This window comes from Schistocerca gregaria, chromosome 6 (genome assembly GCF_023897955.1).
Source record: "Schistocerca gregaria isolate iqSchGreg1 chromosome 6, iqSchGreg1.2, whole genome shotgun sequence".
Taxonomy (NCBI): Eukaryota; Metazoa; Arthropoda; class Insecta; order Orthoptera; family Acrididae; genus Schistocerca; species Schistocerca gregaria.
In genome coordinates this window covers 20,083,290-20,109,974 of record NC_064925.1, presented here as the reverse complement: position 1 = coordinate 20,109,974, position 26,685 = coordinate 20,083,290, and the positions used below count along the sequence as shown (strand labels likewise).

At 26.4% G+C, this 26,685-nt stretch overlaps 2 long non-coding RNA genes across 3 annotated transcripts in view; both read right to left on the bottom strand.

The window, feature by feature from the left end:
- Positions 1–26,685, bottom strand: part of LOC126278644 (uncharacterized) — a 325,715-nt gene that overhangs the window by 101,001 nt on the left and 198,029 nt on the right. The window lies entirely within an intron of this gene.
- The window catches only part of LOC126278645 (uncharacterized), a 67,923-nt gene continuing 55,705 nt past the window's right edge, over positions 14,468–26,685 (bottom strand). Inside the window, exon 2 of the long non-coding RNA XR_007550757.1 lies at positions 14,468–15,026. This is a non-coding gene — a long non-coding RNA (uncharacterized LOC126278645). The remainder of the gene's footprint in view (positions 15,027–26,685) is intronic.

Genomic DNA, 26,685 nt, shown 5'->3' with positions numbered 1-26,685 from the left:
AAATAAAATCTTTAAACCAACAAAGAAAATAAAAAAATTCAAAGATAAAGGTAAAAAACTTTTTCAAGCTAAGTACATTAATTTATCATAACGGAACCGTGGTAATGTTCCACGAACCCAAATAAAACCAAAAGATATAATAGCAAGCTTAATAAAAAATATAAAAGAATAAAAATCACCGCCCAAAAAAATTAAAGCCAATAACATTCTTATGAAGACAATTCTAGTATATTCAGCTAAAAAAATTTAAGTAAAACCACCCGCACCATACTCAAATTAAATCCTGAAACTAACTCAGATTCCCCTTCAGCAAAATCAAAAGGAGTACGATTAGTTTCAGCTAAGCAAGAAGCAAAACAAGCTAAAGCTAAAGGAAAAGAAATAATAATAAATCAACAATAAAGCTGATAGTTTATAAAATCAAACATATTAAAACTACCAATTAAAATAATTAAAGACAATAAAATTAAAGCTAAACTAACTTCATAAGAAATTGTTTGAGCAACAGAACGAAGAGAACCTAATAATGAATAATTTGAATTAGAAGATCAACCAGCAATTATAACAGTATAAACACCTAATCTAGTACAACATAAAAAAAATAAAAATCCATAAGAAAAAGAACACATATAAGTTAAATAAGGAAAAATTACTCAAACGCCTAAAGAAATCATTAAATTAAAAACAGGGGAAAAATAATAAAGTAGGTAATTAGATATAATAGGAATTGGCTGCTCCTTACAAATTAACTTAATAGCATCTCTAAATGGCTGAGGAATTCCAACAAAACCTACCTTATCTGGACCCTTTCGAATCTGAATATAACCTAAAACCTTACGCTCTAATAAAGTTAAAAAGGCAACACTAATTAAAACACAAATAACCAATAAAAGAAAATTCAAAATAAATATAAATAAATCATAAAGTATCAATACTATTTGTAGAAAAAATCTACATAAATGAATTCTAAATTCAACACATTAATCTGTCAAAATAGTAAATAAATTAATATTAATCAATATAACAAAAAATATTTTAACCATATGGTCCTTTCGTACTAATATGGATTAACAATCTTAGGATAGAAACCGACCTGGCTCACGCCGGTCTGAACTCAGATCATGTAAGAATTTAAAGGTCGAACAGACCTAATCATTGGGCTCCTGCACCCAAAATTTTTCTTAATCCAACATCGAGGTCGCAATCTGCTTTGTCGATATGAGCTCTCAAAAACAATTACGCTGTTATCCCTAAGGTAACTTAATCTTATGATCATAAATTATGGATCAAAATAACAAACATAAATAAATGATATAATAATGAAGAGTTTATCTATTCTTCATGTCACCCCAACAAAACATCATCATTAAATATAGAAAGACAAACAAAAAACTATATAAAAGTAAAATGTCAAGCTCTATAGGGTCTTCTCGTCCTAAAGAAGAATTTAAGCCTTTTGACTCAAAAGTTAAATTCAAAAATTTATTAAGAGACAGTTGATTTCTCGTCAAGCCATTCATTCCAGCCACTAATTAAGAGACTAATGATTATGCTACCTTTGCACGGTCAAAATACCGCGGCTCTTTAAAAATACGCTCAGTGAGCAGGCCAGACCTCAAAATATAAACAAGAGGACATGTTTTTGATAAACAGGCGGAAATCAATTTTGCCTAGTTCCTTATAATAAGTTCACAAGGTAAAAATTTCATACAAATAAATATACTAATTCTATCATTATTACAAAAATTTTAAAATTAAATTAATAATCTTAATAAAAAACCTAAAATATTTATAAAATCAAAATAAAAAATAATGATCTAAAACGTAACTTAAAGATAGCTGGTTTAAAGCTTACTATTATATTTCTATAAAATAAATTATAGGTTATTAACTTCAAAGCTTATCCCTTAAAGAATAAATAAGTTAATATTTTTACTTAAAAAATTAAATAAAAACAAATAACTTTAAAAAATTAAATTTTTTCTTAAGAAACTAGATATCTTGGGAAACGATTAACATCTCATTTCTATAAATAATTTAATAATAATTATGATCCATTAACTATAAATTATTTATAAATCAACCCAAATCGAGACAAGTAAAATAAATACTAAAATTTTGATAAACCCTGATACAAAAGGTACAATAAATAAAATCTACTTAAAAAAATTTAAAATAATATTTCATAAAACACTCACATTACCAATAAACTATAATTTAAAAAATCAATTCTATAAAATATACTAAGACAAAAATACAATAAAATTATTTATATTAAATAATTAAATAAACAAAAAATAAATATAATAAAATAAATAATCAAGATATCCTGATTTGCACAGAAAAATTTTCAGTGTAAATGAAACACTTTACTAATAAGTTATATCTTGAAACTCTTCCTAGATACACTTTCCAGTACATCTACTATGTTACGACTTATCTCATCTAAATTGAAGCTACTTTAAAATAAAATAGAATAATCAATAATGAGAGTGACGGGCGATGTGTACACATCTCAGAGCCAATATCAGTTAAATTAAATAAATTAAATTACTATCAAATCCACCTTCATTAACAGTATTTCACTATCAAATCCGTTATAAACAAAAATCTATTGTAACCCACCTCCTCTTAACTATAAGCTGCACCTTGACCTGAAATATTTTATAATTATAAATCTTGAGAATTATAACTCTAAAAAGATTCTCTGATAACGGAGATATACAAACAAATAAATTAAGTAGAGTAAATCGTGTATTATCAATCATGGGGTAGGTTCCTCTGAATGGAATGAGATACCGCCAAATTCTTTGGGTTTAAAGACCTTAACTAATAGTACCCTGGTAAATATAATTAACATTTAAAATAATAGGGTATCTAATCCTAGTTTATTATTTAAATTTCACAGATTCATAAAAAGGGCCACAAATAAATTTTAACATTTCACCTTACAAATTTATATTTCAACCCTAATAATATAAACAACTGTTTTAACCAATAATATTCACTTGTATCAATCGTATAACCGCGGCTGCTGGCACGAATTATGCCGATAATAAATCAATTGCTAAATCCAAAATCACTTGATAATTAAATCAAATTACTGCAAAAAGAACATTTAGTCTAACAAAACTTACATATAATACAAAGAAAAAGTGAATAAACAAGCAAGAATAAAACTTTTAAAAATAAAAAATAAGAAAATGTTAAATCTATTAATTCAGGAAAAAATAAAAGATTCAAATATTTAAAGAAAAAAAAAGAAAAAAACCACAAACATTAACAAAAAAAAAGAAACGCCCCTATGTATGACCACAACAACTTCTCTATTATATATAATTAAAGATTAATATGGAACATGTATAGCAATAAATGTATTATATTCTTTCTTATTTAATCTTTCTTTTCACTAATAAATAAATAAAGATTAAATAATATAATAAATATATTTTATACAATTATGTAATTTAATATAATATGTTATTAATATGAATTCTTTTTTATATTAAGTTAACTTTCATATATATTAGTTAAATAATCTAATTATAGATAATTTACATAATTATATTATTATAATTAATATAATTATTTATATTAATTATAATATTTTATATTTAAATTAATAATTTTATTTATTATATCCAATTATAATAATATTAAATATTAAATTACATATTATTATATATATTATATTATAATAACCTATTTTAAGCTAAAAACATAAGTAGCTATAATCCTAGGTAAATAATTGCATTAAAATAGTCAATTGATAATGGTAAGATGAACTTATAATACTTTAATTTCAATTAAATGTAATACATTAATATAAATTATTTATTATATATATATATATATAAAATAAAATGAGCAGGATAAATTAATCCTAATTAAACAAAATAATACATAAAAGAATTTCAAAAAAAAACTTTCGATTTATATATTAAATAAATGAAGTGCCTGATTAAAGGGTTACCTTGATAGGGTAAATAAAGTAAATAAAATTACCTTCATTAAAATTACTTAAGATAGAATTAAACTACCTCCTTTAGTATCAAAAACTAACATGCATCATACACCTTAATGTAAAAAGGTAAGCTAAACAAGCTAATGGGTTCATACCCCATTTATAGAGGTATCAATCCTCTCCTTTTTAATGACCAACAACTCTACAAAACTTCTCTTCCTATCAACATTAATGATAGGAACGATCCTGTCCATTTCATCAAATTCCTGATTTGGGGTTTGAATAGGACTTGAGATCAACTTACTTTCATTTATTCCGCTCCTAACAAGAAATAAAAATATAATAATAAATGAATCATCAATTAAATATTTTATTGTCCAAGCAATAGCATCGACAATATTATTATTTTCAATTTTGCTGATTCAAATAAAATATCCCATGGGATGGGAAACAGAATTTATCCCATCAATAATAAATAGATCTAGACTATTAATAAAGATTGGAGCTGCACCTTTCCATTTCTGATTTCCAGAAGTTATAGGAGCATCAAGATGAAATAATTGTTTAACATTAATAACATGACAAAAAATCGCCCCAATTATGGTCTTATCTTATTGTATTCAATTAAGAACTTTTATTTGAACAATTATTATCTTAAGAATTATTATTGGGGCAATAGGAGGTTTAAATCAAACATCCTTACGACAACTTTTAGCATATTCATCAATCAGACATCTAGGTTGAATAATTAGATCATTAACAGTCAGAGAAAACATCTGAGAACTATACTTCATTATTTACTCACTATTAAGATTAATTATAGTTTTATTATTTAAGCAAATAAATTTATTTTTCATAAATCAAATTTATTCAGCCAGAAATATAAAAACCGAAATTAAATTCATAATATTCTTATCTTTATTATCTTTAGGTGGACTACCACCATTCCTTGGATTCTTACCAAAATGAATTGTAATACAATCATTAATAGAAAACAATATAACAACTATTATAACTATTATAGTTGTATTAACTACAATTACACTCTACTACTATATACGTATTAGATTCTCAGCTCTAATTATATCATACACAGAAAATTCGTGATCTATAAAGATAAAGTCCCAAAAATCAAGAATCATTCTTCCTATAACAGTAATAATTTCAACAATAGGATTGATTTCAACATCAACCTTAATTTCATTATTCTAAGGACTTTAGACGTAGAATTTGACACTTATATAACACCAGAACAAGACCTAGAAAATGATGGATTCCGACTACTAGATGTAGATAACCGAACAATCCTACCAATAAATACAGAAGTACGAGTATTAACAAGAGCATCAGATGTTCTACACTCATGAGCAGTTCCTGCATTAGGGGTTAAAATTGATGCAACGCCAGGTCGGTTAAATCAAGGAACATTCACAATAAATCGACCTGGATTATTCTTTGGACAATGCTCAGAAATCTGTGGAGCAAACCACAGATTTATACCAATTGTAATTGAAAGAACTTCAGTAAATTTATTTATTAAGTGATTATCTAAGATAATTTAAGGAGTTAGTTAAAATAAATAACATTAGAGTGTCAATCTAAAGTAACTAAAAAAAATTAGTACACCTTGAAATTCATCAGATGACTGAAAGTAAGTAATGGTCTCTTAAACCAAATAATAGTAAATTAACGACTACTTCTGATGGGGAAATTATATCCAAATCCCTCAAATATCCCCTCTTATATGATTCTCACTATTCATTATATTTTCAGCTACATTAATCTTGTTTAATCAAATAAACTTCTTCTCATTTAAACCTAACCTTATTAAAAGAGCAGAAAAAGGAACAATTGAAATAAAAAACTTAAATTGAAAATGATAACAAATCTATTCTCAACATTTGACCCATCAACTAACATCTTTAATTTATCATTAAATTGAACTAGAACATTTCTAGGACTATTATTAATCCCATCACTATTTTGACTTACACCATCACGAATTAACATTATCTGAAATAAACTAAATTTAACCTTACATAATGAATTTAAAACACTTCTTGGACCAAAATCATTTAATGGAACAACATTCATTTTCATCTCAATTTTTATTATAATATTATTTAACAATTTCATAGGATTATTCCCTTATATTTTTACTAGAACAAGACATTTAGCATTAACATTTGCAATTGCCCTACCTATATGGCTAAGATTTATATTATTTGGATGAATTAACCATACTAATCATATATTTACACACCTTGTACCACAAGGTACACCGCCTGCATTAATATCATTTATAGTACTAATTGAAACAATTAGTAATGTTATTCGACCAGGTACATTAGCAGTACGGTTGGCAGCAAATATAATTGCAGGACACTTATTATTAACCTTATTAGGAAACACAGGACCATCTATAGCAATAAACTTAATCTCATTACTAATTATTGGACAAATACTTCTATTAATTCTAGAATCAGCAGTAGCAATAATTCAAGCCTATGTTTTCTCAATTCTAAGAACTCTATATTCTAGAGAAGTATATTAAACCTATGTTAACAACTCACTCAAACCACCCATTCCACTTAGTAGACTATAGACCTTGACCATTAACAGGAGCAATTGGAGCAATAGTCCTAGTATCAGGACTAGCAAAATGATTCCACCTATTTAATATTAACTTATTCATAATTGGATTTGGAATTACCCTACTAACTATAATTCAATGATGATGAGATGTAGTACGAGAAGGAACATATCAAGGATTACATACAGGATTTGTATCAATTGGATTACGATGAGGAATAATTTTATTTATTGCATCAGAGGTATTATTTTTCGTTTCTTTTTTTGAGCATTCTTTAGAAGAAGATTAGCACCAACAATTGAACTAGGAATACTATGACCTCCAATAGGAATTCAACCCTTTAACCCTATACAAATTCCATTACTTAATACAGCTATTCTTTTAGCATCAGGAGTAACAGTAACATGAGCACATCATAGTTTAATGGAATCTAATCATACTCAAGCACTACAAGGATTATTCTTCACAGTGTTATTAGGACTATACTTTACAATACTTCAAGCATATGAATATTGAGAAGCACCTTTTACCATTGCAGATGCAGTTTATGGATCAACATTCTTTGTTGCAACAGGATTCCATGGTTTACACGTAATTATTGGAACAATCTTTTTATCAACATGTCTACTTCGACACTCAATAAATCAATTTTCACCAAGACATCACTTTGGATTTGAAGCAGCAGCATGATACTGACACTTCGTAGACGTAGTATGATTATTCTTATATATCTCTATTTATTGATGAGGTAGATAATTGTTTTTCTAGTATAAATAGTACATTTGACTTCCAATCAGAAAGCTTGATATAAATCAAGAAAAACAATTCTAATTCTATCAACAAGAGTTTTCATTAGATTTATTATTCCAATAATTGTTATAATCCTGGCAACAACACTATCAAAAAAATTAATTAATGATCGAGAAAAAAGATCACCATTTGAATGTGGGTTTGATCCAAAAAGATCAGCACGAATACCATTCTCAATACGATTCTTCCTAATCGCAGTAATCTTTTTAATTTTTGATGTAGAAATTGCACTAATTCTACCAATTGTAATTATTTTTAAAACTTCAGACATTATAATCTGAACAGTATCAACAATATTTTTTATTCTAGTTCTATTAGGAGGACTATACCATGAATGAAACCAAGGAGCATTACAATGAGCAGAATAAAGGGTTGTAGTTAAATATAACATTTGGGTTGCATTCAAAAAGTATTGATATTATCAATCAACCTTAAATAGAATAAGAAGCGAAATATTGCAGTCAGTTTCGACCTGGAAGATTGGTATGTACTACCCTTTTTCTTATTAATTGAAGCCAAAAAGAGGCGTATTACTGTTAATAATATAATTGAACTATAATAGTTCCAATTAAGGAAATGTAAAGCCAATATGAAAGCTGCTAACTTTTTATATTAGCGGTTAAACTCCGTTAACATTTCTAAAATTTATATAGTTTAAATAAAACATTACATTTTCACTGTAAAAATAATATATCTATATTTATAAATACTTAAAAGTAAAAATACTTCCTTAACATCTTCAGTGTCACGCTCTAATTATAAGCTATTTAAGTAAACGAAAAACAATATTACCAAAATAAATATTCAAAAAATAAAAGTTAAAAGATAAATCTTGAAATTAGAAGCATATCAACCTTGAATATAAGCAATTAAATAAATAAATAATCTATATAAACCTTGACCACCAAGTAATTCACCTCAACCATAATCAAATGACTTAGATGAATAATAACCTATTTTTAAAGGAATATATCTAATAAACTTAGTTGAAAGAAAAGGTATAAATCATATAGAACCAGCAAATCTAACAAAAGAAAGTATACTTAAAGAAAATAAATTATGAGAAAAATCAAAATTAGAAATAAGATAACCTAAATAAGCACCTAAAATAACAACTGTAATAGTTAAAAACTTTAAATAATAAGGTAAAGCAATCACATGAGGAATAGGAAAAATTAATCAAGATAAAAGACTACCACCAAAAACAGCAACAAACAATAGACCAATTATTCCAAATGAAATATAATAACCCTTATCATCAAAAGAAAATCTAGAATAAAAATTATTATCACCAGATATTGAATAATAAAACAAACGAAAAGAATAAGAAGCAGTTAAACCAGTAGAAAAAAAATAAAGAAAAAAATTAAACAATTAATTCATCTTAAACAAACCATCTCAAGAATTAAATCCTTTGAATAAAATCCCGCTAAAAAAGGTATTCCACACAAAGATAAACTAGAAACATTAAAACACACTGAAGTTAAAGGTATGAAATTAACAATTGATCCTATAAAACGAATATCCTGAGAATCCTTCAAATTATGAATTATTGAACCTGCACATATAAATAATAATGCCTTAAATAAAGCATGAGCCAATAAATGAAAAAATGCAAGCTTTGGATAACCTATAGCCAAAATTCTTAATATTAAACCAAGTTGTCTTAAAGTAGAAAGAGCAATTATCTTCTTTTAATCAAACTCTAAATTAGCGCCCAATCCAGCCATAAATATAGTTATACAACCAATTAAAAGTAAAAATCAACCACAATTATAAGTATCCAATATTGGTCTAAAACGAATTAATAAATAAACACCAGCAGTAACAAGAGTAGAAGAATGAACTAAAGCAGAAACAGGAGTAGGAGCTGCTATAGCAGCAGGAAGTCATGAAGAGAAAGGAATCTGAGCTCTCTTAGTTATAGCTGCTAAAACAATTAATATAGTAATGAGCTTTATTTCAAAAGAATTAGAAATAAAATCATAATAATAAATATAATTTCAACCACCAAAATTTAACATTCATGCAATAGAAATTAAAATAGCAACATCACCAATACGATTAGAAAGTGCAGTTAATATACCAGCACTATAAGATTTTACATTTTGATAATAAATAACTAAACAATAAGAAACTAAACCTAAACCATCTCAACCTAATAAAATTCTAATTAAATTAGGACTAATAATTAAAAAACCTATAGAAAGAATAAATATTAAAACAATAATAATAAAACGATTTATATTCTTTTCACCAGATATATAATCCTCTCTATAATAAATAACCAAAGAAGAAATATATATAACAAAAGATATAAAAATAAGAGATATTCAATCCAAAATTAAAGTTATAACAACTATAGAACCATTTAAATTGAAAAGCTCTCACTCAACAAAAACTCTATAATCAATTATTAAATAATAAATACCTAAAATAAAAATTATAGTTCTCGAAATAAACAAAGAAAAAAAACTCAAAGAACAAATAGAAAATAAATTCACGGCCTAAGATGAAAAACTTCATATCATTGATTCCACAAAACAATATTTTTAATTAAAATACTTAAGCAAACTAAACAAAGAAATATTCACCCTTTAAACAGAGAATATTTAAAGGCAATCAATGTAAAAGTAAAAGATGATATTCACGAAAATAACCAAGAGAACAAGTATAAACACCAGAATAATAATTCCCATGCTGAGAATAAGAACATATATACAAAGTATAAACAGCTCTAAAAAAAGATAAAAAAATCAAAGCAAAGAATCTAAAAGAAGATCAAGATATAATTCTATTTAATAATCTAATTTCACCTACCAAATTTAAAGAAGGAGGAGCAGCCATATTTGATGATCTTAAAAGAAATCATCATAAAGCCATTCTTGGCATCAAATTAATTATACCCTTGTTAATTAATAATCTTCGTCTACCTAAACGTTCATAAATAATATTAGATAAACAAAATAAACCAGAAGAACATAAACCATGACCAACCATTAGAGAAAGAGAACCTACACAACCTCATCAATTCATAGTCATCAATCCACCAATAACCATTCTTATATGAGCAACAGAAGAATATGCAATTAAAGACTTTAAATCAACCTGACGAAAACAAATAAATCTTACAATAACACCCCCAGATAAACCTAAAGACAATCAAAAATATTTAAACTTTAAACCCAAATAAGAAATAACCTTTATAACACGAAAAATAACATAACCACCTAACTTTAATAAAACACCAGCAAGAATTATTCTACCTGAAATAGGGGCCTCTACATGAGCCTTAGGAAGTCATAAATGAACCAAAAACATAGGTATCTTAACTAAAAAAGCCAAAATTATAAATACATAAAACATAAAATAATAAGAACCAAAATCAACCAATAAAGGAAAATATAAAGTATTAGAAAAATCATAAACCTTAAATAAAACTAATAATAAAGGTAATCTAGCAACCAAAGTATAAAAAATTAAATAAACACCAGCCTGCAAACGCTCAGGTTGATAACCCCAACCCAAAATTAAAAGTAAAGTAGGAACTAATCTAGCCTCAAAAAAAATATAAAAAGAAAGAAGACTTAATCTAGCAAATGAACAATAAAGCATAATTATTAAAATCAAAACCATAAAAACAAAAAAATTAGAATGATATGAACTTAAATAAACTGAACCTCTAGCAGTGATTATTAAAGAACAAATCCAAAAACTAAGTGAAATTAAACTAAAAGAAAAATAATCAATACCAAAATAATATCTAATTATATTCAAATCAGCATATGAATAAACACAAATTATAAAAACAAAACCCGACAGAAACATTAAAGAATGAACCAACCATCAACAATTATTTAATAAACAAAGAGGGATCAAAAAAATAGTTATAAATAAATACTTTAACATAAAGATAAACCAAAAGAATTAAAAAAATCATTACCATGAGAACGAATTATTGAAACTAAAATAGAAAGACCTAAAGCACCCTCACAAACAGAAAAAACTAAAAAAATAACAGGAAAAAAATAATCATAATCAAACTCAATAAGAAAAACAATAACTAACATAAATAAAGAAAGAACAATATATTCTAATCTCAAAAGAACCATTAATAAATGTTTACGTTTAGAAGAAAAAACATAAACACCAGCAAAATAAATCAATAAAGAAGTAAAAATAGAGAATAAAAACATTAGTTTTAATCGTTTAAAAAAACGCCGGTCTTGTAAACCGGAAATAAGTCCAGCCCCCACTTTTAAAACTTCAGAGGTGGAAAAGCTTCCATCATTGGTCCCCAAAACCGGTATTTTAAATAAACTAACCCCTGAAATGATCAAAATAATAATTATATCATTATCAAATGTAATAAATATTAATTTTATTAAATTAAGACACCCAATATCAATAATGCTTTTTATTATCCTTCAAACCTTCCTAGTTGGATTAATAACAGGAAAAATAATAGAAAGATATTGATTATCATATATTTTATTTTTAACATTTCTTGGTGGTATAGTAGTATTATTTATTTACATTACAAGAATTGCATCAAACGAAATATTTCAGCCTAAATCAATCACTATAATTATTACATTAATAATGTGAGTATTTATCATATTAATATTAATTATTCTAGATATATCTATATTTATAGACTTTTTAAAAAACACCGAAACTATAAATATTGATAATTCAATCAATTATCAAAAAATAACAATATCTTTATAAAAATTATATAATAGACCAACATTCATTATTACAATAATAATAATAATTCATTTATTTTTAGCACTACTAGCAGTTGTTAAAATCACCAATATTAATCAGGGACCTATTCGTAAAATAAGATAATTACTAATGAATAAAGCCTTACGATTAAGACATCCTTTAATTAAAATTATTAATAACTCTTTAATTGACTTACCTGCCCCAACAAATATTTCATTTTGATGAAATTTTGGATCCCTATTAGGGTTATGTTTGGTAATTCAAATCGTAACTGGACTATTTTTAGCTATACATTATACATCAAATATTGAAATAGCATTCAGTAGTGTAGTACACATCTGCCGAGACGTAAATAATGGTTGAATTATCCGAACCTTACACGCAAATGGAGCATCTATATTTTTTATTTGTATTTACTTACATGTAGGACGGGGAATTTACTATGGATCTTATATATATATATACATACCTGAATAATTGGTACAGTGATTTTATTTTTAGTTATAGCAACTGCATTTATAGGATATGTCTTACCCTGAGGCCAAATATCTTTTTGAGGTGCAACAGTAATTACTAATTTATTATCAGCAATCCCATACTTAGGAACAGATTTAGTCCAATGAGTATGAGGAGGATTCGCTGTTGATAATGCAACATTAAATCGATTCTTCACATTCCATTTTGTATTACCATTTATTATTGCTGCTATAGCAGCAATTCATTTATTTTTTCTTCACCAAACAGGATCTAATAATCCTCTTGGACTAAATGGAGATATTGAAAAAATTCCATTCCATCCATACTTTACCTTTAAGGATTCAATTACATTTGTAATAATAACATCATTATTAATTATACTATGTTTAATTAATCCTTACCTATTAGGAGATCCAGATAACTTTGTACCTGCCAACCCATTAGTAACACCAGTTCACATTCAACCAGAATGATATTTCCTATTTGCATATGCAATTCTACGATCTATCCCTAATAAGTTAGGAGGTGTTATTGCATTATTTTTATCAATTAGAATCTTAATAATTTTACCATTTTATAATAAAACACCATTCCGAGGCATTCAATTTTACCCTATTAATCAAATTTTATTCTGAATTATAGTAGTTGTTGTATGCTTACTAACGTGAATTGGTAAACGACCTGTTGAAGAACCTTATATTATAACAGGTCAGATCTTAACAATTATTTACTTCACATATTTCTTAATTAATGTCCATGTCGCAAACGCATGAGATAAATTAATTAAGGAATAAAGTTAATTAGCTTAGGAAAAGCATATGTTTTGAAAACATAAAATTAGAAGTTTAACTCTTCTATTAACTTTTCTCAAAAAATTTCACTAAACAAATGAGATAAATAAAATCTTTAAACCAACAAAGAAAATAAAAAATTCAAAGATAAAGGTAAAAAACTTTTTCAAGGTAAGTACATTAATTTATCATAACGGAACCATGGTAATGTTCCACGAACCCAAATAAAACCAAAAGATATAATAGCAAGATTAATAAAAAATATAAAAGAATAAAAATCACCGCCCAAAAAAATTAAAGCCAATAACATTCTTATGAAGACAATTCTAGTATATTCAGCTAAAAAAATTAAAGTAAAACCACCCGCACCATACTCAATATTAAATCCTGAAACTAACTCAGATTCCCCTTCAGCAAAATCAAAAGGAGTACGATTAGTTTCAGCTAAGCAAGAAGCAAAACAAGCTAAAGCTAAAGGAAAAGAAATAATAATAAATCAACAATAAAGCTGATAGTTTATAAAATCAAACATATTAAAACTACCAATTAAAATAATTAAAGACAATAAAATTAAAGCTAAACTAACTTCATAAGAAATTGTTTGAGCAACAGAACGAAGAGAACCTAATAATGAATAATTTGAATTAGAAGATCAACCAGCAATTATAACAGTATAAACACCTAATCTAGTACAACATAAAAAAAATAAAAATCCATAAGAAAAAGAACACATATAAGTTAAATAAGGAAAAATTACTCAAACGCCTAAAGAAATCATTAAATTAAAAACAGGGGAAAAATAATAAAGTAGGTAATTAGATATAATAGGAATTGGCTGCTCCTTACAAATTAACGTAATAGCATCTCTAAATGGCTGAGGAATTCCAACAAAACCTACCTTATCTGGACCCTTTCGAATCTGAATATAACCTAAAACCTTACGCTCTAATAAAGTTAAAAAGGCAACACTAATTAAAACACAAATAACCAATAAAAGAAAATTCAAAATAAATATAAATAAATCATAAAGTATCAATACTATTTGTAGAAAAAATCTACATAAATGAATTCTAAATTCAACACATTAATCTGTCAAAATAGTAAATAAATTAATATTATTCAATAAAACAAAAAATATTTTAACCATATGGTCCTTTCGTACTAATATGGATTAACAATCTTAGGATAGAAACCGACCTGGCTCACGCCGGTCTGAACTCAGATCATGTAAGAATTTAAAGGTCGAACAGACCTAATCATTGGGCTCCTGCACCCAAAATTTTTCTTAATCCAACATCGAGGTCGCAATCTGCTTTGTCGATATGAGCTCTCAAAAACAATTACGCTGTTATCCCTAAGGTAACTTAATCTTATGATCATAAATTATGGATCAAAATAACAAACATAAATAAATGATATAATAATGAAGAGTTTATCTATTCTTCATGTCACCCCAACAAAACATCATCATTAAATATAGAAAGACAAACAAAAAACTATATAAAAGTAAAATGTCAAGCTCTATAGGGTCTTCTCGTCCTAAAGAAGAATTTAAGCCTTTTGACTCAAAAGTTAAATTCAAAAATTTATTAAGAGACAGTTGATTTCTCGTCAAGCCATTCATTCCAGCCACTAATTAAGAGACTAATGATTATGCTACCTTTGCACGTTCAAAATACCGTGGCTCTTTAAAAATACGCTCAGTGAGCAGGCCAGACCTCAAAATATAAACAAGAGGACATGTTTTTGATAAACAGGCGGAAATCAATTTTGCCTAGTTCCTTATAATAAGTTCACAAGGTAAAAATTTCATACAAATAAATATACTAATTAAATCATTATTACAAAAATTTTAAAATTAAATTAATAATCTTAATAAAAAACCTAAAATATTTATAAAATCAAAATAAAAAATAATGAACTAAAACGTAATCTTAAAGATAGCTGGTTTAAAGCTTACTATTATATTTCTATAAAATAAATTATAGGTTATTAACTTCAAAGCTTATCCCTTAAAGAATAAATAAGTTAATATTTTTACTTAAAAAATTAAATAAAAACAAATAACTTTAAAAAATTAAATTTTTTCTTAAGAAACTAGATATCTTGGGAAACGATTAACATCTCATTTCTATAAATAATTTAATAATAATTATGATACATTAACTATAAATTATTTATAAATCAACCCAAATCGAGACAAGTAAAATAAATACTAAAATTTTGATAAACCCTGATACAAAAGGTACAATAAATAAAATCTACTTAAAAAAATTTAAAATATTATTTCATAAAACACTTACATTACCAATAAACTATAATTTAAAAAATCAATTCTATAAAATATACTAAGACAAAAATACAATAAAATTATTTATATTAAATAATTAAATAAACAAAAAATAAATATAATAAAATAAATAATCAAGATATCGTGATTTGCACAGAAAAATTTTTAGTGTAAATGAAACACTTTACTAATAAGTTATATCTTTAAACTCTTCCTAGATACACTTTCCAGTACATCTACTATGTTACGACTTATCTCATCTAAATTGAAGCTACTTTAAAATAAAATAGAATAATCAATAATGAGAGCGACGGGCGATGTGTACACATCTCAGAGCCAATGTCAGTTAAATTAAATAAATTAAATTACTATCAAATCCACCTTCATTAACAGTATTTCACTATCAAATTCGTTATAAACAAAAATCTATTGTAACCCACCTCCTCTTAACTATAAGCTGCACCTTGACCTGAAATATTTTATAATTATAAATCTTGAGAATTATAACTCTAAAAAGATTCTCTGATAACGGAGATATACAAACTAATAAATTAAGTAGAGTAAATCGTGTATTATCAATCATGGGGTAGGTTCCTCTGAATGGAATGAGATACCGCCAAATTCTTTGGGTTTAAAGACCTTAACTAATAGTACCCTGGTAAATATAATTAACATTTAAAATAATAGGGTATCTAATCCTAGTTTATTATTTAAATTTCACAGATTCATAAAAAGGGCCACAAATAAATTTTAACCTTACAAATTTATATTTCAACCCTAATAATATAAACAACTGTTTTAACCAATAATATTCACTTGTATCAATCGTATAACCGCGGCTGCTGGCACGAATTATGCCGATACTAAATCAATTGCTAAATCCAAAATCACTTGATAATTAAATCGAATTACTGCAAAAAGAACATTTAGTCTAACAAAACTTACATATAATACAAAGAAAAAGTGAATAAACAAGCAAGAATAAAACTTTTAAAATAAAAAATAAGAAAATTTTAAATCTATTAATTCAGGAAAAAATAAAAGATTCAAATATTTAAAGAAAAAAAAAAGAAAAAAACCACAAACATTAACAAAAAAAAAAGAAACGCCCCTATGTATGACCACAACAACTTCTCTATTATATATAATTAAAGATTAATATGGAACATGTATAGCAATAAATGTATTATATTCTTTCTTATTTAATCTTTCTTTTCACTAATAAATAAAGAAAGATTAAATAATATAATAAATATATTTTATACAATTATGTAATTTAATATAATATGTTATTAATATGAATTCTTTTTTTTTATATTAAGTTAACTTTCATATATATTAGTTAAATAATCTAATTATAGATAATTTACATAATTATATTATTATAATTAATATAATTATTTATATTAATTATAATATTTTATATTTAAATTAATAATTTTATTTATTATATCCAATTATAATAATATTAAATATTAAATTACATATTATTATAAATATTATATTATAATAACCTATTTTAAGCTAAAAACATAAGTAGCTATAATCCTAGGTAAATAATTGCATTAAAATAATCAATTGATAATGGTAAGATGAACTTATACTACTTTAATTTCAATTAAATGTAATATATTAATATAAATTATTTATTATATATATATATAAAAAAAATAAAATGAGCAGGATAAATTAATCCTAATTAAACAAAATAATACATAAAAGAATTTCAAAAAAAACTTTCGATTTATATATTAAATCAATGAAGTGCCTGATTAAAGGGTTACCTTGATAGGGTAAATAAAGTAAATAAAATTACCTTCATTAAAATTACTTAAGATAGAATTAAACTACCTCCTTTAGTATCAAAAACTAACGTGCATCATACACCTTAATGTAAAAAGGTAAGCTAAACAAGCTAATGGGTTCATACCCCATTTATAGAGGTATCAATCCTCTCCTTTTTAATGACCAACAACTCTACAAAACTTCTCTTCCTATCAACATTAATGATAGGAACGATCCTGTCCATTTCATCAAATTCCTGATTTGGGGTTTGAATAGGACTTGAGATCAACTTACTTTCATTTATTCCGCTCCTCACAAGAAATAAAAATATAATAATAAATGAATCATCAATTAAATATTTTATTGTCCAAGCAATAGCATCGACAATATTATTATTTTCAATTTTGCTGATTCAAATAAAATATCCCATGGGATGGGAAACAGAATTTATCCCATCAATAATAATTAGATCTAGACTATTATTAAAGATTGGAGCTGCACCTTTCCATTTCTGATTTCCAGAAGTTATAGGAGCATCAAGATGAAATAATTGTTTAACATTAATAACATGACAAAAAATCGCCCCAATTATGGTCTTATCTTATTGTATTCAATTAAGAACTTTTATTTGAACAATTATTATCTTAAGAATTATTATTGGGGCAATAGGAGGTTTAAACAAACATCCTTACGACAACTTTTAGCATATTCATCAATCAGACATCTAGGTTGAATAATTAGATCATTAACAGTCAGAGAAAACATCTGAGAACTATACTTCATTATTTACTCACTATTAAGATTAATTATAGTTTTATTATTTAAGCAAATAAATTTATTTTTCATAAATCAAATTTATTCAGCCAGAAATATAAAAACCGAAATTAAATTCATAATATTCTTATCTTTATTATCTTTAGGTGGACTACCACCATTCCTTGGATTCTTACCAAAATGAATTGTAATACAATCATTAATAGAAAACAATATAACAACTATTATAACTATTATAGTTGTATTAACTACAATTACACTCTACTACTATATACGTATTAGATTCTCAGCTCTAATTATATCATACACAGAAAATTCGTGATCTATAAAGATAAAGTCCCAAAAATCAAGAATCATTCTTCCTATAACAGTAATAATTTCAACAATAGGATTGATTTCAACATCAACCTTAATTTCATTATACTAAGGACTTAAGTTAATCAAACTAATAACCTTCAAAGTTATAATTAAAAGAATAATCTTTTAGGCCTTAGTAAAATTTTACACCTCTAGAATTGCAGTCTAGAATCATAATTGAATATAAGACCTAAATATGATAAGAGAGAAAACATCTCATAAGTAGATTTACAGTCTACCACCTAAAATTCAGCCATCTTACCGCAAAAATGATTATTCTCAACAAACCATAAGGACATTGGTACTTTATACTTCATATTTGGAGCATGAGCAGGAATAGTAGGAACATCAATAAGAATACTTATTCGTGCTGAACTTGGCCAACCCGGATCTCTAATTGGGGATGACCAGATTTATAATGTTATTATTACAGCTCACGCATTCGTAATAATTTTCTTTATAGTAATACCTATTATAATTGGTGGATTTGGTAATTGACTTGTTCCACTAATAATTGGTGCACCAGATATAGCATTTCCACGAATAAATAATATAAGTTTTTGATTACTACCACCTTCACTAACCCTTCTTCTTACATCTTCTATAGTAGATAATGGTGCTGGTACAGGATGAACAGTTTACCCTCCTCTAGCAGGAGCTATTGCACACGGGGGTGCATCTGTAGATCTAGCTATTTTTTCACTGCACTTAGCAGGTGTATCATCTATTCTTGGTGCAGTGAATTTCATTACAACAGCAATTAATATACGATCAGAAAGTATAACTTTAGATCAAACACCTTTATTTGTATGATCTGTAGCTATTACAGCATTACTTCTCCTTCTTTCGCTTCCAGTTTTAGCAGGAGCTATTACTATATTATTAACAGATCGAAATTTAAATACATCATTCTTTGACCCTACAGGAGGGGGTGACCCAATTCTATATCAACATCTATTTTGATTCTTTGGACACCCAGAAGTTTATATTTTAATTCTACCGGGGTTCGGAATTATTTCACATATTGTATGTCAAGAAAGAGGAAAAATTGAATCATTTGGAACATTAGGTATAATTTATGCTATACTATCAATTGGACTAATAGGATTTATTGTATGAGCACATCATATATTTACAGTAGGAATGGATGTTGACACACGAGCATATTTTACATCAGCAACAATAATTATTGCTGTACCTACAGGAATTAAGGTATTTAGATGATTAGCTACATTATATGGAACTAAATTCAAGTTCAATCCACCATTATTATGAGCTCTAGGATTTATTTTCCTATTTACAATTGGTGGATTAACAGGATTAGTATTAGCAAATTCATCACTTGATATTGTATTACATGATACATATTATGTAGTAGCCCACTTTCATTATGTATTATCTATAGGAGCAGTATTTGCAATTATAGGAGGTGTCATTCAATGATATCCACTATTTACAGGATTAACTATAAATAATACATGATTAAAAATCCAATTTACAATTATATTCATTGGAGTAAATATAACATTCTTTCCTCAACACTTCCTAGGATTAGCAGGAATACCTCGACGATACTCTGACTACCCAGACGCATATACATCATGAAACGTAGTATCAAGAATTGGGTCTACAATTTCTATTGTAGGAATCATTATATTCATTGTAATTATATGAGAAAGAATGATTACAAACCGAGCAATTATATTTAGAGCTAACATAAGAAGATCAACAGAATGACTACAAAATAACCCTCCTGCAGAACATAGTTACTCAGAATTACCATTAATCTCTAGATTCTAATATGGCAGATTAGTGCAGTAGATTTAAGCTCTACAAATAAATTTTTGACCTTTTATTAGAAAATATTTATTAATGGCAACATGATCAAATTTATCTCTTCAAGATGGAGCTTCACCATTAATGGAGCAATTATCATTCTTTCATGATCATACTATGGTCGTATTATTATTAATTACAGTAATTGTAGGTTATGCCCTAAGTTATATATTATTTATTGCCTATACTAACCGTAATATACTTCATGGACATTTAATTGAAACAATCTGAACAGCTTTACCAGCAATTACATTAATTTTTATTGCCCTTCCATCATTACGACTATTATATTTACTTGATGATTCAGTAGATGCAATAATTACAATTAAAACCATTGGACGACAATGATATTGAAGATATGAATATTCAGACTTCATAGACGTAGAATTTGACACTTATATAACACCAGAACAAGACCTAGAAAATGATGGATTCCGACTACTAGATGTAGATAACCCAACAATCCTACCAATAAATACAGAAGTACCAGTATTAACAAGAGCATCAGATGTTCTACACTCATGAGCAGTTCCTGCATTAGGGGTTAAAATTGATGCAACGCCAGGTCGGTTAAATCAAGGAACATTCACAATAAATCGACCTGGATTATTCTTTGGACAATGCTCAGAAATCTGTGGAGCAAACCACAGATTTATACCAATTGTAATTGAAAGAACTTCAGTAAATTTATTTATTAAGTGATTATCTAAGATAATTTAAGGAGTTAGTTAAAATAAATAACATGAGAGTGTCAATCTAAAGTAACTAAAAAAAATTAGTACACCTTGAAATTCATCAGATGACTGAAAGTAAGTAATGGTCTCTTAAACCAAATAATAGTAAATTAACGACTACTTCTGATGGGGAAATTATATCCAAATCCCTCAAATATCCCCTCTTATATGATTCTCACTATTCATTATATTTTCAGCTACATTAATCTTGTTTAATCAAATAAACTTCTTCTCATTTAAACCTAACCTTATTAAAAGAGCAGAAAAAGGAACAATTTAAATAAAAAACTTAAATTGAAAATGATAACAAATCTATTCTCAACATTTGACCCATCAACTAACATCTTTAATTTATCATTAAATTGAACTAGAACATTTCTAGGACTATTATTAATCCCATCACTATTTTGACTTACACCATCACGAATTAACATTATCTGAAATAAACTAAATTTAACCTTACATAATGAATTTAACACATTTCTTGGACCAAAATCATTTAATGGAACAACATTCATTTTCATCTCAATTTTTATTATAATATTATTTAACAATTCCATAGGATTATTCCCTTATATTTTTACTAGAACAAGACATTTAGCATTAACATTTGCCATTGCCCTACCTATATGGCTAAGATTTATATTATTTGGATGAATTAACCATACTAATCATATATTTACACACCTTGTACCACAAGGTACACTGCCTGCATTAATATCATTTATAGTACTAATTGAAACAATTAGTAATGTTATTCGACCAGGTACATTAGCAGTACGGTTGGCAGCAAATATAATTGCAGGACACTTATTATTAACCTTATTAGGAAACACAGGACCATCTATAGCAATAAACTTAATCTCATTACTAATTATTGGACAAATACTTCTATTAATTCTAGAATCAGCAGTAGCAATAATTCAAGCCTATGTTTTCTCAATTCTAAGAACTCTATATTCTAGAGAAGTATATTAAACCTATGTTAACAACTCACTCAAACCACCCATTCCACTTAGTAGACTATAGACCTTGACCATTAACAGGAGCAATTGGAGCAATAGTCCTAGTATCAGGACTAGCAAAATGATTCCACCTATTTAATATTAACTTATTCATAATTGGATTTGGAATTACCCTACTAACTATAATTCAATGATGACGAGATGTAGTACGAGAAGGAACATATCAAGGATTACATACAGGATTTGTATCAATTGGATTACGATGAGGAATAATTTTATTTATTGCATCAGAGGTATTATTTTTCGTTTCTTTTTTTTGAGCATTCTTTAGAAGAAGATTAGCACCAACAATTGAACTAGGAATACTATGACCTCCAATAGGAATTCAACCCTTTAACCCTATACAAATTCCATTACTTAATACAGCTATTCTTTTAGCATCAGGAGTAACAGTAACATGAGCACATCATAGTTTAATGGAATCTAATCATACTCAAGCACTACAAGGATTATTCTTCACAGTGTTATTAGGACTATACTTTACAATACTTCAAGCATATGAATATTGAGAAGCACCTTTTACCATTGCAGATGCAGTTTATGGATCAACATTCTTTGTTGCAACAGGATTCCATGGTTTACACGTAATTATTGGAACAATCTTTTTATCAACATGTCTACTTCGACACTCAATAAATCAATTTTCACCAAGACATCACTTTGGATTTGAAGCAGCAGCATGATACTGACACTTCGTAGATGTAGTATGATTATTCTTATATATCTCTATTTATTGTTGAGGTAGATAATTGTTTTTCTAGTATAAATAGTACATTTGACTTCCAATCAGAAAACTTGATATAAATCAAGAAAAACAATTCTAATTCTATCAACAAGAGTTTTCATTAGATTTATTATTCCAATAATTGTTATAATCCTGGCAACAACACTATCAAAAAAATTAATTAATGATCGAGAAAAAAGATCACCAGTTGAATGTCGGTTTGATCCAAAAAGATCAGCACGAATACCATTCTCAATACGATTCTTATTAATCACAGTAATCTTTTTAATTTTTGATGTAGAAATTGCACTAATTCTACCAATTGTAATTATTTTTAAAACTTCAGACATTATAATCTGAACAGTATCAACAATATTTTTTATTCTAGTTCTCTTAGGAGGACTATACCATGAATGAAACCAAGGAGCATTACAATGAGCAGAATAAAGGGTTGTAGTTAAATATAACATTTGGGTTGCATTCAAAAAGTATTGATATTATCAATCAACCTTAAATAGAATAAGAAGCGAAATATTGCAGTCAGTTTCGACCTGGAAGATTGGTATGTACTACCCTTATTCTTATTAATTGAAGCCAAAAAGAGGCGTATTACTGTTAATAATATAATTGAACTATAATAGTTCCAATTAAGGAAATGTAAAGCCAATATGAAAGCTGCTAACTTTTTATATTAGCGGTTAAACTCCGTTAACATTTCTAGAATTTATATAGTTTAAATAAAACATTACATTTTCACTGTAAAAATAATATATCTATATTTATAAATACTTAAAAGTAAAAATACTTCCTTAACATCTTCAGTGTCACGCTCTAATTATAAGCTATTTGAGTAAACGAAAAACAATATTACCAAAATAAATATTCAAAAAATAAAAGTTAAAAGATAAATCTTGAAATTAGAATCATATCAACCTTGAATATAACCAATTAAATAAATAAATAATCTATATAAACCTTGACCACCAAGTAATTCACCTCAACCATAATCAAATGACTTAGATGAATAATAACCTATTTTTAAAGGAATATATCTAATAAACTTAGTTGAAAGAAAAGGTATAAATCATATAGAACCAGCAAATCTAACAAAAGAAAGTATACTTAAAGAAAATAAATTATGAGAAAAATCAAAATTAGAAATAAGATAACCTAAATAAGCACCTAAAATAACAACTGTAATAGTTAAAAACTTTAAATAATTAGGTAAAGCAATCACATGAGGAATAGGAAAAATTAATCAAGATAAAAGACTACCACCAAAAACAGCAACAAACAATAGACCAATTATTCCAAATGAAATATAATAACCCTTATCATCAAAAGAAAATCTAGAATAAAAATTATTATCACCAGATATTGAATAATAAAACAAACGAAAAGAATAAGAAGCAGTTAAACCAGTAGAAAAAAAATAAAGAAAAAAATTAAACAATTAATTCATCTTAAACAAACCATCTCAAGAATTAAATCCTTTGAATAAAATCCCGCTAAAAAAGGTATTCCACACAAAGATAAACTAGAAACATTAAAACAAACTGAAGTTAAAGGTATGAAATTAACAATTGATCCTATAAAACGAATATCCTGAGAATCCTTCAAATTATGAATTATTGAACCTGCACATATAAATAATAATGCCTTAAATAAAGCATGAGCCAATAAATGAAAAAATGCAAGCTTTGGATAACCTATAGCCAAAATTCTTATTATTAAACCAAGTTGTCTTAAAGTAGAAAGAGCAATAATCTTCTTTAAATCAAACTCAAAATTAGCGCCCAATCCAGCCATAAATATAGTTATACAACCAATTAAAAGTAAAAATCAACCACAATTATAAGTATCCAATATTGGTCTAAAACGAATTAATAAATAAACACCAGCAGTAACAAGAGTAGAAGAATGAACTAAAGCAGAAACAGGAGTAGGAGCTGCTATAGCAGCAGGAAGTCATGAAGAGAAAGGAATCTGAGCTCTCTTAGTTATAGCTGCTAAAACAATTAATATAGTAATGAGCTTTATTTCAAAAGAATTAGAAATAAAATCATAATAATAAATATAATTTCAACCACCAAAATTTAACATTCATGCAATAGAAATTAAAATAGCAACATCACCAATACGATTAGAAAGTGCAGTTAATATACCAGCACTATAAGATTTTACATTTTGATAATAAATAACTAAACAATAAGAAACTAAACCTAAACCATCTCAACCTAATAAAATTCTAATTAAATTAGGACTAATAATTAAAAAACCTATAGAAAGAATAAATATTAAAACAATAATAATAAAACGATTTATATTCTTTTCACCAGATATATAATCCTCTCTATAATAAATAACCAAAGAAGAAATATATATAACAAAAGATATAAAAATAAGAGATATTCAATCCAAAATTAAAGTTATAACAACTATAGAACCATTTAAATTGAAAAGCTCTCACTCAACAAAAACTCTATAATCAATTATTAAATAATAAATACCTAAAATAAAAATTATAGTTCTCGAAATAAACAAAGAAAAAAAACTCAAAGAACAAATAGAAAATAAATTCACGGCCTAAGATGAAAAACTTCATATCATTGATTCCACAAAACAATATTTTTAATTAAAATACTTAAGCAAACTAAACAAAGAAATATTCACCCTTTAAACAGAGAATATTTAAAGGCAATCAATGTAAAAGTAAAAGATGATATTCACGAAAATAACCAAGAGAACAAGTATAAACACCAGAATAATAATTCCCATGCTGAGAATAAGAATATATATACAAAGTATAAACAGCTCTAAAAAAAGATAAAAAAATCAAAGCAAAGAATCTAAAAGAAGATCAAGATATAATTCTATTTAATAATCTAATTTCACCTACCAAATTTAAAGAAGGAGGAGCAGCCATATTTGATGATCTTAAAAGAAATCATCATAAAGCCATTCTTGGCATCAAATTAATTATACCCTTGTTAATTAATAATCTTCGTCTACCTAAACGTTCATAAATAATATTAGATAAACAAAATAAACCAGAAGAACATAAACCATGACCAACCATTAGAGAAAGAGAACCTACACAACCTCATCAATTCATAGTCATCAATCCACCAATAACCATTCTTATATGAGCAACAGAAGAATATGCAATTAAAGACTTTAAATCAACCTGACGAAAACAAATAAATCTTACAATAACACCCCCAGATAAACCTAAAGACAATCAAAAATAATTAAACTTTAAACCCAAATAAGAAATAACCTTTATAACACGAAAAATACCATAACCACCTAACTTTAATAAAACACCAGCAAGAATTATTCTACCTGAAATAGGGGCCTCTACATGAGCCTTAGGAAGTCATAAATGAACCAAAAACATAGGTATCTTAACTAAAAAAGCCAAAATTATAAATACATAAAACATAAAATAATAAGAACCAAAATCAACCAATAAAGGAAAATATAAAGTATTAGAAAAATCATAAACCTTAAATAAAACTAATAATAAAGGTAATCTAGCAACCAAAGTATAAAAAATTAAATAAACACCAGCCTGCAAACGCTCAGGTTGATAACCCCAACCCAAAATTAAAAGTAAAGTAGGAACTAATCTAGCCTCAAAAAAAACATAAAAAGAAAGAAGACTTTATCTAGCAAATGAACAATAAAGCATAATTATTAAAATCAAAACCATAAAAACAAAAAAATTAGAATGATATGAACTTAAATAAACTGAACCTCTAGCAGTGATTATTAAAGAACAAATCCAAAAA